This window comes from Spinacia oleracea, chromosome 6, assembly GCF_020520425.1.
Source record: "Spinacia oleracea cultivar Varoflay chromosome 6, BTI_SOV_V1, whole genome shotgun sequence".
Classification (NCBI taxonomy): domain Eukaryota; kingdom Viridiplantae; phylum Streptophyta; class Magnoliopsida; order Caryophyllales; family Amaranthaceae; genus Spinacia; species Spinacia oleracea.
Window position 1 is genome coordinate 136,448,201 of NC_079492.1, and position 13,396 is coordinate 136,461,596.

A 13,396-nucleotide genomic window follows, 5' to 3' on the forward strand; every position below is an offset into this window, starting at 1 on the left:
TATTTGTTTTGTGCTCTAGTAACATGAAGAGTATGACTAATATGCAGAATGTAGTGATATGATCTTAAAGTAATATGATGAATGTTATCACCAGTCTTAAAGTAATACTCTTATGTAGTTATGCTACCTCAAGTTTATTGCATCTCTATGTTATGTTGCAAGTTTGGGTAATTTCCGAAACATGCCTGGTTTTCTTTATTAGTTTATATATATGTAGAACAGTAGAAATGACATTTACATATTAGTCTCTAATTTTCAAAGCAAACAATAATTGTTTGACCAATGAAATCTTTTTTATATTTTTAATGCAATCATTTTGAAGTCTTGGAATGTTATAGGATTTTAGGAGGAATACCTACTTATTTGCTTCATCAGATGTTGCTTTATTTGTACTCCGTAGTGTATACATGTATCAAACTACTAATAAATGGACTCCTCGAGTTTGTTAACCTAAGAAGTCCACAAATTCTTATTTACAATGGGTGTACAATAAATTATTGTACACCGAAGTAAAAGTTAACTCGAAATGCTTAAAAGTTAAGCTTATATATGTAAAAGTTGTCTATTTTTAAGTGATTAATTTTTTCATTTTAGTAAAACTTATTTCTTCAAAATCACTTATAATGTATAAAATTAATCATTTAATCATTTCTATCAACTTTTTTTTTACTAATATAAAAGTTAATCAAAACTAGGTTAAAGTTACGAAAAAAGGGGTAAAAGTTATCTTGGTGTACAATAAATTTATTGTGCACCTTGTGCGCGCAAGACCTAAAATCTAATCAATCACCCAAAATGAATATTATCGCCAAAATTGAAAAAGTTTTATCAATAATTTTTGACTTATTTGCCATCCGGAAACTTCACTAACCTAGTTCGATATGTGAATTTCAAATCTTAACCTCATACGGTCAAATCTGACCTGAACTCAACCTCAACCTGTTTAACTCGGATAATCAAAGTCCCTCACAATCCACTTGAAGTACCTATAACGACTTTGGAAAGTTTTGCCAGTCCTCTTTGCTGAGTGTCGACCATGCGCTTGCTCAAGAACAAAGCTTTGCAGTTGTTGTTCCCCAAGTGTTCTATACCCAAACTAGAGTGAGACTACACATTCTCGCCAAATTATCCCTTAAAATTAGAGGTACTTTTCTTCCATTTCCTTCATCTTTCGATTTTTCTTCTTTATTTTCATCCTTTTTTCCAAACTTGTTTTGGGTTTTAATTTTTAACCTTTTTGTGGATCATACTGATGGGTATTGGGGTTTAAGCCTTGAATCCAAGGGGGGATTGTTAGAAATTTTGTAGGGTTATGACTGAGTTTCAGTTTACCATAAAGCCACTAAATTGAAGAAATTAAAGAACAATTTTGAGCTGTGAATTATGTGAAATCGATTATCCAAACAATTTATTGAAAGTAATTTTCATTACTTTGTGAAAGATTTGTAACATTAGCAAATTAAAATAGTCATCCACCAAAATTTGATGCACCTATTTTTCTTATTTGGTACTGGGTTAGTGGGTGACTTGGGTGTTATGGGTTATGAACTTATGATGAACAATTAGTAAAGTTTCGTATGCTGTTTGATAATGCTTCAAAGGCTTCAGTGAAATTGCTGGTTGATTATTGTAACCCTTTTGTATATCTTGGAGGAATAACTGAATAATGCTTTAGTTTTTTCTTTTGGCGGAATTTTTTTAGGGCCAATGGGAAACTGCGTAAGGGTTTATATTCGAGGAATTGTGAGTATGTTTATCTGTCTCTGTCTTGAGGAGTTACAGCTGAAGTTTGATTAGTAAACGCCTTTCAAAGAATTGGAGGAGTACCCTTCAATATTAAGCTGTGATTGTAGTTTCTGTCCTGTCTAATATTGTGTTTGTCACTTTGTTTTTGAATGGGGTGGGAATCATGCCGTTTATAAGTCGTCAAAAATCTAATCTTGCAGATAATGAATCGGATACAGCAATAAGAGGTAGTAACTGACACAGAAGATATTTGGTTTCGTTTCTGTTGTGTGTAAATGAGTCTTGATTCAAGCTTAAAAATCCCAGATAATGTCTCCAGCTGGTTTATTAATGACACAAGTAATAATGAACTTCAGGAACACAATCAGTCCTTTAATACACATGTCACATATGTGGATCAAGTCTTAAATTTAACATTTTTTATGTTATCTATGAGAAATTAGAAGCATGTATACGTATTAATAAATTTGATGCAGTCTGTTAAACATATAATATGTATGTCTTAGATGGGAAGGGACAAAGATAGTTTGTTCCTTATTTCCTATCAGCATTCATGATAGGAAGTGGAAAGCGGTTGGTTTTCTTTTGAGTTAATTAAATGAATCACTCTGCGAATAATCAACAGCTTATCAACTTAGATCCTGTGAATATATAATGCATTTCTCCTTTAGAAACTTTTATAATGGTCGATCTAATAGTGAATGTATCTGCTTTACTAATAGGTGTTGGACATGCTTATTATCTCCATCAGAAAATGTTAGTATCATCCGGTAAGTTGTAATCCTAGTAAGTCTGGCTTTTAATCATATCATGTATGCTGAAGCTTAGCAGCTATCCTAGTAAATTTTATTCTTATAATATTCATTCTTCAGAGATTATTATGATTTAACTAGCTAAGCTAAGGAGAAACTCTTACGTTTTAGTTTTGTGAAGGTTCTTAGATAAATGCTTTCAATAAAAAAAAGGGGGTTCTTAGATATATCTAACACAGATAACAGCGTTAGAAATTCCGTGTACATGTATCTAACACAGGTTCTTAGATTTTCATTGACTTAACATTTTTCTGATTCCGCCTCTGGCCACATGCAGTACATGTCTGACTTGTCTCTTTGATGATCTGTGGTGGCCCTGGTAGGTAGAAGCCTAAATTGGAGGGTACATACCTTGCTCCACCCGCCTGTGAAACTCTGTGTGCATGTATTATTGATGGCAAAAAGAACCTTGAAAATGGGCGGATGTAATTCTCATTTTGAGTTAAAGGACAAGATTCGTGTCAGCTTGTTCATACAACTGTATAATCTACTAATCTTTGAGTGTTGTTGGATCCGGTGCTAATATTTTTGGGTGAAAACAGAAGAATTTTGCTTTCTTTTTATGCCAGGTCATGCACATTTTAGCTTAAATTAAGAGCAAATGAGATATTTGGTGGTTGGAGTTCAAATTGTAACTACAAGACCTTGACCTGGACCTGGACCTGGACCTATGAGGGAGTCCAATTTTATTTGCTCCACTAGCTTTCATATATCTCCTCATTGTCAGTGTCAGGACCTTTTTTCCCCCAACAAATTAGTGGTTCACAAAGAAAAATGGAGCAAATAAATTTATACGGAGGAGGTGCTTAAGACTTAGGTTTAACACACATCAACATTATAGTAGGATTTTGTAAGTTTAACATAGTGAGCCAAAACAACTCTCTAAAGAATAAAAGGTGCCCTTGAGCCGTGGGGGAAAAAAATTCGAACATAAGAATTCCCCAAAAAGACTTTCAATAGGTTGAACAACCCTATAATCTTTCTAGTTTTGTTTACCAAATCAGGGGAGATATTCTTTCATTACTGCATATCAAGTTTTGATTTATTTCCTTTTACAAATGGGAACATCAAGATTTCTGTAAACCACTAATAATTTGATTTATTTTGATGAAAAACAAGGGCATAACCCTAATCCTCATGCTCTATATAAAGAGTCTTTGATCTCTTATTCTGCAATAATCCTCCTACAAAACATATTATACCCTTATCAATAGTGAGCATCTCTGCGAGGGATTTAAAAAGAGTAAGAAGGGGGAAATCACCTTCCTTCAATGAGGAAGAGAAAACGAACGATCTATAATGGTGTTGGACCTGCTTCTTTCCATCAAGTCAGTAAATTACCTGAAATTAGGTATTGTCACTATCAAATTCTGTGACAATACACATTTACCATTCTCCTCTCTTCCAACCTTGCTTCCGTAATTATTCCTTTTTGTCTCCCATCTTCTTGAGCCGCTTCCTACGTGGTTGATGAAGATTCCAATCCTGCTTTTTCTTCTTCATAACAGGATTACCGTAAGCATCATCGTCTTCGTACACACTGTCAATTGCTTAAAATGGTTGTATGGTTTACACCTCCAAGGCAAAAGTTGTCGATGCACTTTGTTTTTTTTTTTGGTTGTAGTGTTCCTCATTCCCTGATCTGTTAATTAATCACTACTCTAAAAAGTACTTAGATGATACGATCCAGTAAAGGCTAAATAAGTTTGTATTTGACCAAACATACCTTGTCCTTAACTCTTGCAAATTTAAATTTATTAGTGATCTCAGATGAAAAACTCTGATCTTAAGCTCTCACCTTGATGATCTTTTCCTTTGTTCCTCAGATGCAATTTATCACCTTTTATGTGATCTTAAGCTTCTTCGCCTTGTTGTTTTTGATAATTTCAACAAATGTTTATAAGTGGTTATAAAATGTGGACTATATGATATATCGATAAATAGCTTTTGTTGTATATACCTTGAATCTAGTAAAGTAAGTTTTATTTGTGATCGTGAAATAATATGATCAATACTCTGCTTCTATCCCAAGTTATATCTTATACGCTCGTGATGCTCAGTTTCCTTAAATAACTACGGAAAAGTTGGGTTTTATTTCAATCTAAATTCTCAATGCTATTGTTCAAATATTGTACATCAAATAAATCAAATCTAAGTTTCAATGCAAATATTTATTGATTAAAGACTAATAGAACATTGTATACATCTCTAATACTCCCAGCAATCATTTTTAAATTTTACATCTTAGTGTGAAATTTCAAGAGGGAAACTTGCTTTGAAGGATATCTGTTTACTGTGGTACTATCTCTATTTAATTATAAGTCAAGTTGTCAACACACAACTTTAACCATAATATATTTAGTTATCTATTGTTAACAATTATCAGTTGATTTTTTTTAATTGGAAAAGAGATCATATTAACGGTAGGAAAGAAAGAGAAGAAACAATGAGGACAAGCTGTACTTTCAACTTGAAAATAAATTACAAATTGCCCCAATTTCTTTGTACTTCCCCAACCAAGTAATTCTTGGAAGCCCCACCCGCATTTTGTCCCATAATAATTCAAAAGAACCTGAAATTCATGAAAAGAGTTTCTCTCCAACCACACACACCACATAGTGGCAATAAATGCATGGCGCCCTATTAACAATTATAAAAGTTGATATTTAAAATTATACACCGAGACAAATGACAAATTATCAACATTTAAACAAGTTGATATGACTCATATGAGTCACGTGTAGAGTGCAAGATGTTCTTTCTTCTTCCACAAGTTACCGCTTCTTATTAATAGATATATAACTAGTGGGAAAATAGCTAAATGCTTCAAGAAATACGATGCGTTTTGAATTGAAATCGAAAAAGTTAAAAGATTTAAAAAGAATAATAATTTTCTTCTGTATATAAAAATTCAAAGAAATTATGTAAATAATAATCTGCTCAGGTTTTTTTTTTAATAAATAATTTGCTCAGGTATTTTTTGAATAAATAATTTGCTCAGATTTAACACCAAACAAGAGGCGATGCGGTATACTATAGAAATCACACTAGCCCTCATTGCTCTCACCTTTGATGAATGAATCCTTACATCCTCATTTCCTCTCACCAGATATACCTCATCCTCCCACCCTAGCCACTTCCTGTCTTTCTTCAATTCATCATCAATTATTTATTCAACTTTGGAATTAGGTTTCAGAAAATTCTATGGTGGAGGCCATTGTTTCCGTTGACCTGACCTCTTTCTAGTTATGCCTATGATCGCTTATGATGGGGTTTGATCAATGTAAATCCTATTTGTATCATGGTACATAGTGCTTTGCTGAAGTTAGTGGATGTTGTTGGAATAAGTTCTTGTTATAATACAAACTTCTTTGAAGAGGATGTGACGAATTCGGAGTTTTTGACAAAAAAAATCAAAGGAGGATGATCACACAATTGATGATATGAAAATTGCAGAAATTGAAAGGACAATCAAGCTTTCAAATGTAAAATGAAACTTCTAACTAACTTCATTGCTTCCTCTTCAAGCTAATTCAATAAATTTTCTCATGATTTGGTTCCCTCTAATCTCCATTTTTTGTACAGGATCCCTCTTTTATCCCTTTGTTCTGCTCTAACTCTTCAAGCTAACTCTAACAAACTAATTATGAACTTCTAGTAACCCGCCTCTTATATCTAATGCATAGCAGAGGATTGCCCCGGTATATTGTGGCTTTTACTTGAAATCTAATGGACTGTATCCTACTAAGAAACTACCAGGGGAAGCAATAATATCTTGAAAACATCAAGTAATTTTGGCATTGAGCTGTTGAACTTAATTCATTACTTCCTCATTTCCCGTGTTACATAATAATTGCAACACTTCCTTTTCAGGAGGTTTTTATTGCAACAATACTTAAATTGGGAATTGGTTCTCTCTTTCTCCCTCCCTCCCTCCCTCCCTCCCTCCCTCCCTCCCTCCCTCCCTCTCTCTCTCTCACTCTCCCTCTCTCTCTCCCTCCCTCCCTCCCTCCTCCCCCCCCCCCTCTCTCTCTCTCTCTCTCTCTCTCTCTCTCTCTCTCTCTCTCACGCGTCACGCGTCATCATCATCACCTTGTTCTCACTTTTTATCACTCTTTCTCTCTCTCTCTCTCTCTCTCTCTCTCTCTCTCTCTCTCTCTCTCTCTCTCTCTCTCTCTCTCTCTCTCACGCGTCACGCGTCATCATCATCACCTTGTTCTCACTTTTTATCACTCTTTCTCTCTTCTCATCACGTAGCCTCCTAAAATCTTGTGTCTCCCCTATGTTGCAATTATTTTGGGAAAAAGGAACTACACATTAGCAACGGCATCAGCCTAATAACTGCTTTGCGAAATATAATCTAACAAGATAGGCTAGTTAGAGCTAAAAATCTAGTATTCACTATTCAGCTATTTAATTCTTCTTGTCCATTAAAATTGAATACATGGAGATGATATGAGTGATATCTTTGTTCTTTTCACTGTTGCAGAGCGTAATTCTAGAAGCTACCGCCAATTTCAACAGATATTACTGATGTTATCACCATTCACTAATCACTTCGGACATTTCGGATAAAAGAAAAAAAAATTCACATGGAGGTATCTTATGATTCTGGATTTCCTCTTTCTCCCTAGTGAACTAATACCTATTAGTTTCATTGATGTTCTTGATTTACTTTAGCACACTGCCTGTTGAAGATTGAAGATCAATAGAAATTAGAAAATGTTTTAAGACTGGTGAGTGGTGTTAATGGCAAATTTAGCAAAAAGTTGTTTCTTGATTTCTGATTGTTTATTATTCACAGAAATATATCAAATTTCCGAGTGAATGTACATGCTCCTCATAATCAATTATTTGATTTATTTCCTTCAATCCTGTTTAGTGAATTTTTTAAATCTAAAATATACATGAAAATGTTACTACTGTATATCAATACAATGTTAAATAGTTTCATATAACAATACAACAATTTGTGTCATATTATAACATCAGCACGTATTCAATGCCACTTTACAATGCCAATGCTAATTTCACTAAATATAAGTAATATTCAAGTATTGTAAAAATTGAGAAAACAACCTATATTTCATATCAAAGGCATAAAATCCTTAACATCAGGTTAAAAAGACTTTACATTTTCACGTAAACCATTATTTCCTTGATTAAAACTCTATATGGCTCAGTGTATTAAGAAGTCTCTCGATTAAAACTCTTGAAACATGTAATTTACAAACCCAAGTTAATGAAAAGTACAACATTTTGTATAGTTTCTAGTTTCGCGATCCTTGCTTTCTTCCATAAATACACTTTCTTCTTTATGTAATGCTTGCTTCCTTTCTTGTTCAACACGCTACATATGTATATTAGCCTACACGCTTCTTGAAGTCTTTAGTTGTTACTTGCTAGCTAGCACTCAAAACTTTTAATGATTTAGATCATGTTGGAAACTGGAGGATGTCATCAATCTCATCATGTCACATTGACGTACTGGTTTGGGGCATACTTCATCTTGTGCCAGTATCAGCAGATTAAAAAACTAGATAAATTAGGGAACAATATCTGGTCGATGCATTGGGCAATTGGGCTCCACAAACTTACTTATTTTGGCTTTGTACATTTACTTTTCTTTGCTGGTATTTGCGTTCCCTTTAAGCAAGCACTTCCAATTCATACAATTTATTACAGGTAGTGAAGTATATATTTCTCTGGTTCTGAAGAGCTAGACATACTGATCCTGCAAATGTTCCTCTATCTGTTATCCTGGTTCAAGCCCATGCATTCAGAATCAGTATATCAAACTGAACGGGACATGCTTTATGTCAACTGTGTCATCTACAATAGGAAATTGAATGTTTACAAACACAATATATACTTTTCCGACAAATGTGTGTGTGTGTGTGTTTTCTTTTTCAAATATGCTCTTCATGCCCGCCATTTATTGTTTGCATTCCGTGTTTGCTAGGTTTTAAATCATGCACGTTGCAACCAAAGGCAAGACGCTAATTGACTACATGAAGAAATAATCAGAGGCGGAAGACACTCAATTGTGCTTGAAGAATGCAGAATAAAGCTCAATATATAAAGCCAGATAGCATGAGACTTATTTTCTCTAATAAGGAATCAGATCCTTATCTAGCATTTGAATTGTTTGGAAGGCCAGGTAAACCATGCCATAAATAAAAGAAATATACTTCTATATGATGGTATAATTTTTTTTATTACTTCTGGATTTTAGTAAAATGATATGCTTGTATATGATATGCTTAATGGTGGTTATGCTAATTGTATTGCTTATCCCTCAACTAGTGAATATTTTAGCAATGCCAAGTAAGCCATGCCACAAATAGATATACTTCTATATACTGATCTAATTTTTCAGTACTACTTCATTTTAAGGCTGTTGCCAAGTAAACCATGCCACGAATAGATATACTTCTATATGCTGGTCTAGTTTTTCAGTACTACTTCATTTTAAGGCTGTGCTTAATAGTTAATAGTGGTCATCATCATTATGTTTCTTGGCTTGCGGCAATTAAGGATTCCCTATATCTTTCATACTACGTTTATTGAACGGTGTTCTTGTGGAACATGAACCTGACCCAATCTTTGTTTGCTCATATTTACCTAATCCTCTTAATACTTGATCTGATACAATCGTTAATTCCTTATTTACTTGGATCTGATACAAGGGTTAATTCCTCTTGTACTTTGATCTGATACGAGCGTTGTAGGAATGTAGAATAATTTGGAATGAACATAAGTGTAATAAGCAAAAGGGGTCAATGAACCAACAAGTTCGAGTTTGTTAGTTTGAGAGGAAATTTATCTCCTTATTTGAGTTATCTAACTAATAAGCAAAGGAATATTAGAGACTTTGGTAGAAGTTATATTGCCCATCTTGGGGGGGAAAATGAAATGAAATGATTTTGTAAAGTATTCTTGAAGGTATGTATCAATTCATATCGTGTCCAAATGGTTTTCTTTCTTATTCCATTAAAATTTTCTATATGAATTGATCTGGTTGGTCTTTTAACAATACTAGGACGAATAAGCTAGCTTCTTAGAAATGTTGGATCTTGGCTAAACTTGGGGCCTTCTGACTCACCACAGTTTCTTTACCGTAATAGCTAATTAGTGGTGATTATGATAGATGTAGAAGATGCTTTTAATAAAACCTTGTGATGTTAGCAAAGAACAGGTTTAGAGGTGGTTGGTGGCAGAGTATATGTCTGCTTCTGAACATCGTCAAAGAAGACACAGTGGTGTAGACGAGGGGAGATATTTCCTTAGGGATAACATGAAACTGTAACTTCAAATGATCCCCGTTGCAAATTCATGTATCAAGTTTATCTCTTCTTGTGGTGAACATGAAAATAAGTCTAAATATTTGTTGAAATGGCCTTGGAATCTTAGCAAAAGACGAATATGTTCATTCTAGTATTGAGCTTAATGCTTATGGTCTTCTAATCTAAGAATTCTAGTAGGATACTAATTCAATTTCTTACGAGACGTGCTTCCTGTGATATTTTTATCCTTGTTTGTTCTTCATCATGCTTGACCTTTTCACATTGTTGGATATTACCTGACCAAAGTTTAAATTGGTGGAGTCACCATATCACAATGGTTCATCTTATGATTCAGAAAACACACTGATCAGGAGCTTATTGTCCTTTATTCTTTTAGTTTCTAAAATTTATATATCGTAATGCTTTTTCATCAGATAATGATTAGCTAAAAAGAATACAGATTCGTAAATTCATGTATTATTCTGGTGATTCCTTAATTTCACTGTCTCTACACATGTTAGCTATATATTGTACTTTTTCTTGTTTGGTTGACCTGAGTATTAACAATTGTCCACTAAGTTGGAACATCACATTGAACAATGCAATCTGTTTGTAGGTGTATAGAGCGTTTGAGCTGTATGACCTATGAATTATTGCTGCAGAAAAGTAAGAACCATGTATCTACATGGACTACATCCATTATACCTATATCTTTTTTGCATAATGTATAAAAGAAACTAGTCCTAGCTTTCCGCATACTTTTTGTTAGATCTTCTTAGGATCAATTTTTTTTTTTAGGCTTGTGGCATGTAAATGTTTTTCATTAAATTGAAGTTAGATGAAAATAATTTATGAACTTTTGTTGCGCATTCCTTGCATTCAGCGAGGATCTAAATGTGTACATGGGTAACTATTTCTTACACTGCCGCTTCTCCTATTTAATTTCATGTTTCGTTAGTGTTAAGTGTTAACAGATTGTATTAGGTGCCCAAATAGTTTGGTGCCAGCTTTCTGATAGTTTGGTGCCAGGAGAAATATTTAATTTTTATCTTGCAGCAGATCCTAGTAGCTAGCATGCATAAGATAAAACTAGTGTTCACTAGCTGGAAATGGTTAGATGTCGTAATTAATTGCACTTACGGATGATTTTTATTTTCCTTGTTATAGAAATGAAGGGATATCTAAAATGAGTTAATGCTTGCTGCAATATTTGGTTCTTTATGATCTGTGACGTGCATTTGATGAAACGATTGATCAATCTCTTAATCTTTCCTTGTCAGGATTGAATCAACTTGTCAGATTTTTACTCAGTCTAAGACCCTAAGCTACATACTTCACAATGAGAAGCTAAACGGGTGATTCAGAAAGGTGATGTATATTATATGTGGCGTCTCTACGTTTTATTCTTTTCCAAATGGGTGATTCAAAAGGAACATGTTATCAATATCATGTACGGAGTAAATGTTCTGTTTTCCTCGTTCTGACCTGGTAAATCATGAAAAGAAAACGAGCTTCCCTAAACTCTAGGGATAAAAGTTACGAAATATCTCTAAATTTTGAGGAAAATACCTTTTAACACAGGAATGCCCTAAAAAAAGTTTCAAAAGATTCAACAACCCTGTGATCTTTTTCAAATCTTTTATTACCAAATTAGTGGTATCTTCGTCCAAATTAGGTGTGATTATTTTCCTTTAGTATGTAGGAGCATAGTGATTTAATTGAACAGCTAATATTAATAAATAATTACGTAGTATTTGGATAAAAAAAGGACTAACCCTAGTTTTTTTTATCAAATCTTTTATTACCAAATCAGAAGATATCTTCCTCCAAATCAGGTGTGATTATTTTCCTTAAATATATAGGATCATCATGATTTACTTGAACATTTGGCCTTAATAAATAATAATTTGGATTAAAAAAAGGACTAACCTAGTTCTCGGGCTCTATAAAAAGAGGTCCTGGTCCCTTGTTCTGTATTCACCAAGCTACAAACATTATTTTACATATCCTCATCTGTTTGGATATTACAAACAGCTTTCTGAGGGGTCTAGGAGAGAAAAAAGAGTGAAAGATCACAATCCAACAATGAGGAAGAGGAAGAAAAAAAGAAAGATCTGTAATGGGATTGGAACTGTTCCATTTTCATCAAGTCAGTAAATTACCTGATATAGGTAATGTCATTATCCAATATTCTGATATCTGTTCCTCCCCCTTCCCTCCCGAGTTTCTTTTTGTTTATTCCAGGTTTACGTAAAATGATATTGCTGTAGTCTATTTTTTATTGCATTGAAAGATTTGTAGATGATTTTCTTTTACACATTGTAGAAAGCAAACTAGTCTAATTTTGTATATTAACATGTAATGCACTTTGTTTTCGTTGTGTTAACATTGATCTTATGTGTGGTTCTGACAAAATGATGATAAAAAAAAATTGTATTTAATTTTATTTGTACCCATTTTGACAGGAAGGAGCTAAAGAAGTGCAGAAATCACAGTGACGGGGATGATGAAACTGTCCAGAAATAGATCATCAAATCCTGCACCTTTCTGGGTTTTTAAAAGCTCTCTTCCATTACTTAGCCAACTCCATCGCGTCCACATCCAATACTTCTAAGGCTTATTCTTATCGCCTTGAAATGCTCCTTCGAGGAGGTGATGTATGTAAACGGCAATTAGAGACTGAGATTTCAAATGAATTGAATTCATTAATTCTGAGTATCTCATTACTCGAACTCATCTCGATTGTCATACGGAGTTGGCTAGTGTTCTTATTGCTTTTACGTGATTAAGAAAACGTATCAAGTTTGGGATGTCTCTATTACCAAATATTGGCAATTGAACATCACCATTCAAGCCATTGAGAGCAATAATCACTGTAAGCATAACTTAAGGGCACTAACATAAGGGCACTAACACTGCGAATTGCTCGAAAGAGCTCTGTGCCTCTTGTTTGTCAGACGCGACTTGTAACTTCTTCTCTGACATTCATTTTTAACTTTATTAGTGATGTTGAAGTAAGTTTGATAAATGTTATCATTAGTTTTAGACCCTTGTATTTGTTTGCTCTGGTATGGGATATTCTTGTGCTACTTCTAAATTGTATCCTGTAATCCAAAACTATTTAATTTATGAAGTATCAAATTGTATCCAGTAATCCTGTAATAGTTTTGAATATATTGACATTTATATTTTCATCTCTAATTGTCAGAGCATACATTATTGATCAAATGAATAATTGAATCTTATTTATATTTTTATTGCAATTACTTTGGAAGTCTTGAAATGTTATTATTTATTTTCTTATGGTGAAGAACAATATCATCAATAATTAGTCATACGGTATCTACAAAGATAAAATAGACAAATTTGTGAATCACATGTTTAATGAAAAGACATAACTGTTACAATCTAAACGATTATTATTTTGCCTCCTAAAGCATAGTTCGTACTCCACCGCTTATAGCTTGACGTGAGTAGTGATTCGATGTTTTCACATCTTATGAACCCTTCGCAATTTATCGTTCCAATCAACGAGTTGATAACAAACCCCAA

The 13,396-nt window shown here is 33.6% G+C and overlaps 1 long non-coding RNA gene across 1 annotated transcript; it reads left to right on the forward strand.

Moving 5' to 3' along the window:
• Positions 1–893: 893 nt before the first annotated feature.
• LOC110804784 (uncharacterized) lies at positions 894–13,056 on the forward strand. The gene is made up of 6 exons (XR_002537825.2): positions 894–1,144; positions 2,469–2,516; positions 7,048–7,156; positions 8,521–8,718; positions 11,125–11,212; positions 12,310–13,056. It is a non-coding gene; the product is annotated as an uncharacterized lncRNA (long non-coding RNA).
• Positions 13,057–13,396: the final 340 nt, after the last annotated feature.